Here is a 6,000-nt window from a genome sequence, read left to right on the forward strand (position 1 = left end):
GGCAAGCTGTTTACAGCACCTCTGCATTACACCCTCCTGCTCATTTTTAATAAGCTATAATAATAGCAAAAAAAATGCTGCACCTTAGTGGCATACAAAAAGTGCCTGTTGTATTCTATTTGTGCCCCACTGCTGCCAAGCTATTTCTAGCACCTCTGCATTACACCCTCCTGCACATTCTTGCAAAGCCATTTTAATTTAAAAGAGTGCTGCCAGTTAGTGGCATCCAAAAAGTGGCTGTTGTACTCCATTTGTGCCCCACAGGTGCCAAGCTATTTACAGCACCTCTGCATTACACCCTCCTGCTCTGTTTTTAATAAGCTATAATAATAGCAAAAAATGCTGCAACTTAGTGGCATACAAAAAGTAGCTGTTGTACTCCATTTGTGCCCCACTGGTGCCAAGCTATTTCTAGCACTTCTGCATTACACCCTCCTGCTCTGTTTTTAATAAGCTATAATAATAGCAAAAAAACCTGCCAGGTAGTGGCATACAAAAAGTAGCTGTTGTACTCCATTTGTGCCCCACTGGTGCCAAGCTATTTCTAGCACCTCTGCATTACACCCTCCTGCTCTGTTTTTAATAAGCTATAATAATAGTTTAACAACAGAAAATGCTATTGGGAAAGTTCAAAAAGTGATTAACTCGTGTACAATACAATCCCTTTAAAAATAAATCTTTATTAAATAGTTTTCAAATCGCCCAGGTGAATTAATCCAAAAATTCAAAAGATAACTCAAATCGTTATTTGATAAAAAAGGGGAGTTACTATAAATCAGGTGCAGCCCAAGATTTTCAAGTTATATAGGCAGATATGACCAAAATAAGATGACAAGCCAAAATAAGCCTCTCTGCACTCCAGTGACCCTAATATGTCACTATGTCTGGCCCTGCCTATCAACGGAGGGTATGACGCCCTAACTTAGCTGGGCGCCCCCGTTCCTCGACGGCTGACCCTCACTCTCCCTAAATAGCCCCACCAATATAATGATAACTTCTGTACCTGTTACACTTGATGATTACAACACAGTATGAAACATCATATTCTATTTTTACTTGGAGGATTAATACCTCTATGTCAGTAGTCCAGGTACAGAAACAAATGACATCTGCTGCCACAATAATCTCACAGCATGTCAAACCAATATAATGATAATTTCTGCACCTGTTACACTTGCTGATTACTACATAGTATGATACATCATATTCTATTTTTACTTGGAGGAATAATACCTCTATGTCAGTAGTCCAGGTACAGAAACAAATGACATCTGCTGCCACAGTAATCTCACAGCATGTCAATCAAAGAGCAAAATGAGGCCAATACCTCAGGGCACGGAGAAATTGTTCGGGGAATCGGGAATTCTTTGAGCAGTCCAATGACCTGAGGAAGAGGTTCAGGGAAAGAGGTTATCCCCAGCATGTTCTACATGGGGCATTTCAGCATGCGGCAGGTAGGGATCGAAGCTCTTTGTTACAGACTGGGAAAAAGGTGGAGGAGGAGGGTGGCCCAATGAGGGTCATTGGTCCTTTCGATGACCAGTCTGAAAGGATCTCTCGGATTTTACGTAAACACTGGGGGATCCTTAGAGCCGATCCAGATCTTGCTGATGTTCTGCCACCTTACCCCATGATTACGTATAGGAAAGGGGGCCCTATTGGTGATCAATTGGTGCACAGCCACTACAGTCGACCGGTGCCGGGGGGAACTTGGTTGGACAGGAAACCCCTGGGCACGTTTCGATGTGGCGGGTGTAAATATTGTGAATGGATTTCACAGTGTAAATATTGCACCAGCGCGAGTACAGGCCGACGTTATTACATGAGAGATTTTGCTAACTGCAAGAGTGAGGGGCTGGTATATTTGGCAAGCTGCAGTTGTCCCCGCGATTATGTTGGGAAGACAACCAGGGAGCTGAGGAGGCGAATGGGGGAACACGTGGGCGACATCAGGCATAAAAGGGATACTCCCATTGCTAGGCATGTGTGGGAATGCCATCAGGGTGACCCCAAGTCTATTCACTTCTGTGCTCTCGAGGTTGTCAGACGGAATCCGAGGGGTGGGGATTGGGACAATAGGATCTTACGTAAAGAATGCCAATGGATCTTTCGTCTCAAATCCCAGACCCCGAATGGCCTGAATGAGAGATTGAATTATACACCATTTATTGCATAGAGGGCTTCACACTGACAGTCCAGAGTATTGGAATTTGAGATTCTCGTTAGTTCTGACCCTATATCGACCCGAAACTGGGGTCTATTGGTTCCACGCGGTAGCGTGAGGCATTTATTTTTACGTCCAGGGGTCAATTGAGTTAGACCCTTTTGTGACAGGCTGCTTGGTATTGCTATTGTTGCAGCTTAGTGATGATAATATATATAGTATCAGTGAGGTCATTAAGCTGCCATAATGTAAGTTTATCAATTTAAAGAAAAAGGGTCCCCGTAGTAACAAGGAGAAACCTTTAACTAATGAATTAAAGCGGAATTACATTATGGACAATCTACTGCTATACCACAGTTGGACATCCTGTGGTCAATGTAGTAATGTACGCTTCATTCAAACTATTCAGTTCTTTTCGGACACTAGTTTACCAGCCAATGACTTTATCCCCCTATAGGACCAACTCTTGTTATGGATTGGCTGCTGCTGCTCATGTTGATAGCGTCTGATAGCACTCTTTGTGTTATCCTGGGGCGTCAGGTTTCTGAGCATGCGCAGTGACGTATAACCAGGAGGATGGGATTTCTTCCCCTGGTTATTACGATGCAATTGGGTGATTGGCCACTGGGCATGTTATGTCGGAACGCATGGCCTTTGAGTATGCGCAGTGTTGCTTAACTAAACAACACGGGACACCATCTCCCATGATTCTGAGAAGCGATCCTCTGATTGGCCGCCAGCGACGCAGCATCACGGACATGCGCAGAAGCGTCACGTCCGGGGAACACGGGACGTCATCTACCAGGTAACTGGGATGCGATCCGGTGATTGGCCGCCGGGGACGCAGCATCACAGACATGCGCAGTAGCGACATGTCCGGGAAACATGGGATATCATCTCCCAGGTAACTGGGATGCGATCTGGTGATTGGCCGCCGGGGACGCATCACAGACATGCGCAATAGCGTCCCCTCCGGGGATCATCCTGTTAGGTCATCCTGTTAGTTACAGTGACGCAATCGGCTGATTGGTCGCTAGGACTGCTACATCAGAGATATGCGCAGCAGCGTCCTGCAGGAGTGTTTTGAGCGCTCTAGTCTCTAGTGTTGGAAATGAATTGACATGCGTAGTAACAACTTGGGGACTGAAGCCTGCAGTGTTTGTCCACTATGATGGATTCTAGATTTTGGTCTGGCTTATTTAAACCATAGATTCAATGGCGCCGGCCACTACCACACGTTATGATGCTGGAATCTTTCTTCTGCTATCAATCCCCTTGGGCTTCCTGATGATCCGATGACGGGCAGGGAAACGCGTCGAGGCCATTACATAGCATCAACCTGAGGGATGTACATTTATCCTCATTTTGCTCTTTGATTGACATGCTGTGAGATTACTGTGGCAGCAGATGTCATTTGTTTATGTACCTGGACTACTGACATAGAGGTATTATTCCTCCAAGTAAAAATAGAATATGATGTATCATACTATGTAGTAATCATCAAGTGTAACTGTCGCGGGCGGAGGAGGGGACGCTGCGCTCTCCCACTGCTCGGGTACGGCCGCTGCTGCTGCGGCTGCTGCTACTCGGTGGTGGCTCGAGCGGTGGGCCGGATCCCGGGGACTCGAGCGGCGCTCCTCGCCTGTGAGTGAAAGGGGGGTTTGATTGGATGGTGGGGATTTGGTTATTGTCCGTGATGCCACCCACGGTTGTGGTGAAGTTGGTGACACCACCACTGCTCTGGACGGGGATCCCGGGAGCCGTGACAGGGAGCAGCCTGGATGTTAGTTCTCCCCTCCGTGGGTAGGGGGTTGGTTGTCCTGGGGCCCGGTGATGGGGTAGGAATGGATGGCAGGCGGGTTACGGGGCCTGGTGAGGTGCAGGGTCGCGGGGGCAGCGCGGTGGTACTCACTCAGCCAATGATGAGGACACAGTTTTCGGTAAAAAACACGGCTGGATGGACGGGTCCCACAGACGGCTGCGGTGTTGTTTCTCCCAGCAGGTAGATGGTGACTGCCTTTCCCTGCATCTATGTACGGTAAATGGTTCCAATGGGTTTCCACCGGTAACCCGCTCCCCAGCTTGGATATGGGCCGGAGGAGCCCCTTTTGCCCGCAGGCTCTGGCCCTGGGAACGGTAGCCTTGGCGGTGGCTGTGTTTCCCTCTCACGGTTGGACTGTTGCCTTCTGTCGGGACTTGGCTGCTGGGAATCCCAGGAAGTTCCCTTCGCTGACGGAAGCTCCCTCCTCTTCGCGTCTCCGCACGGTCGCTATAACCTCCGCCATGTCGGCCTCCCACTCCTCCAAGAGGAGCTGCATCTTGACCTGCAGCCGTTGTTGGAGCTGCGCAGTCCGGATCTCCACCCACGCCGCGGTTCCAGGCGTGGGGGCTACGGTGCTACGGGACGGCACATATATCTTGCTGTGGCCTCTCCCAGGAACAAGATGGCCGCAGGGTCCAGGCGTCCCTGCTTTTATAGCCGCGAGCTACATCAGTCCCCCTTAGTCTCTTTCCAGCTCCTCCTCTCAGGGGCGGGGTTTTGGCCTTCGCGCCTCCACTACTCGAGGAGACGCTCGAGCGGGAATTCTTCGCGCCCAAGATGGCGGCTTCACAAATTTTTCGGCCGGACACCTCCGGCGGTCACACAAGGCGCACTTCCACCAGTTGGTAGAACGGTAGGATCCTGTTCGTGACGCCAAGTTGTCGCGGGCGGAGGAGGGGACGCTGCGCTCTCCCACTGCTCGGGTCTGGCTGCTGCTGCCGATGCTCTGTGGTGGCTCGAGCGGTGGGCCGGATCCCGGGGACTCGAGCGGCGTTCCTCGCCCGTGAGTGAAAGGGGGGTTTGATTGGATGGTGGGGATTTGGTTATTGTCCGTGACGCCACCCACGGTTGTGGTGATATTGATGACACCACCGCTGCTCTGGACGGGGATCCCGGGAGCGATGACAGGGAGCAGCCTGGATGTTAGTTCTCCCCTCCGTGGGTAGGGGGTTGGTTGTCCTGGGGCCCGGTGATGGGGTAGGAATGGATGGCTGGCGGGTTACGTGGCCTGGTGAGGTGCAGGGTCGCGGGGGCAGCGCGGTGGTACTCACTCAGCCAATGATGAGGACACAGTTCTCGGTAAAAAACACGGCTGGATGGACGGGTCCCACAGACGGCTGCGCTGTTGTTTCTCCCAGCAGGTAGATGGTGACTGCCTTTCCCTGCATCTATGTACGGTAAATGGTTCCAATGGGTTCCCACCAGTAACCCGCTCCCCAGCTTGGATATGGGCCGGAGGAGCCCCTTTTGCCCGCAGGCTCTGGCCCTGGGAACGGTAGCCTTGGCGGTGGCTGTGTTTCCCTCTCATGGTTGGACTGTTGCCTTCTGTCGGGACTTGGCTGCTGGGAAACCCAGGAGGTTCCCTTCGCTGACGGATTTGGCAAATTCACGGCGACTCCTAGCCTTGCTGGGGTCCGTAAGCCCCTGCCAGATGGTGCTGACTTCTCTTTGTGTACCGGTCCGGTACCGCCGGGCCACCGCCCGTCCACGGTCCTTATGGTAGACTCCGATAGGTCACTCCTGCAGACGGTCACCACCGTCTGCCAACCTTGCTGTACCGCCCGGGCCACACACCCGGACGCTGTCAGTTAGTTGCTCCACTACCACTTTCCTTCCTTCCACTTTCACCTCCAAAACTAAACTGTCTGCTTTTCCCGCCTCCAGGACTGTGAACTCCTCGGTGGGCGGGGCCAACCGCCTGGCCCACCCCCTGGTGTGGACATCAGCCCCTGGAGGAAGGCAACAAGGGTTTGTGTCTGACTTCGGTGTGCCTGACCGGGAGTGTGGGGTGTGT

The sequence above is a fragment of the Anomaloglossus baeobatrachus genome, chromosome 1, assembly GCF_048569485.1.
Source record: "Anomaloglossus baeobatrachus isolate aAnoBae1 chromosome 1, aAnoBae1.hap1, whole genome shotgun sequence".
NCBI lineage: Eukaryota > Metazoa > Chordata > Amphibia > Anura > Aromobatidae > Anomaloglossus > Anomaloglossus baeobatrachus.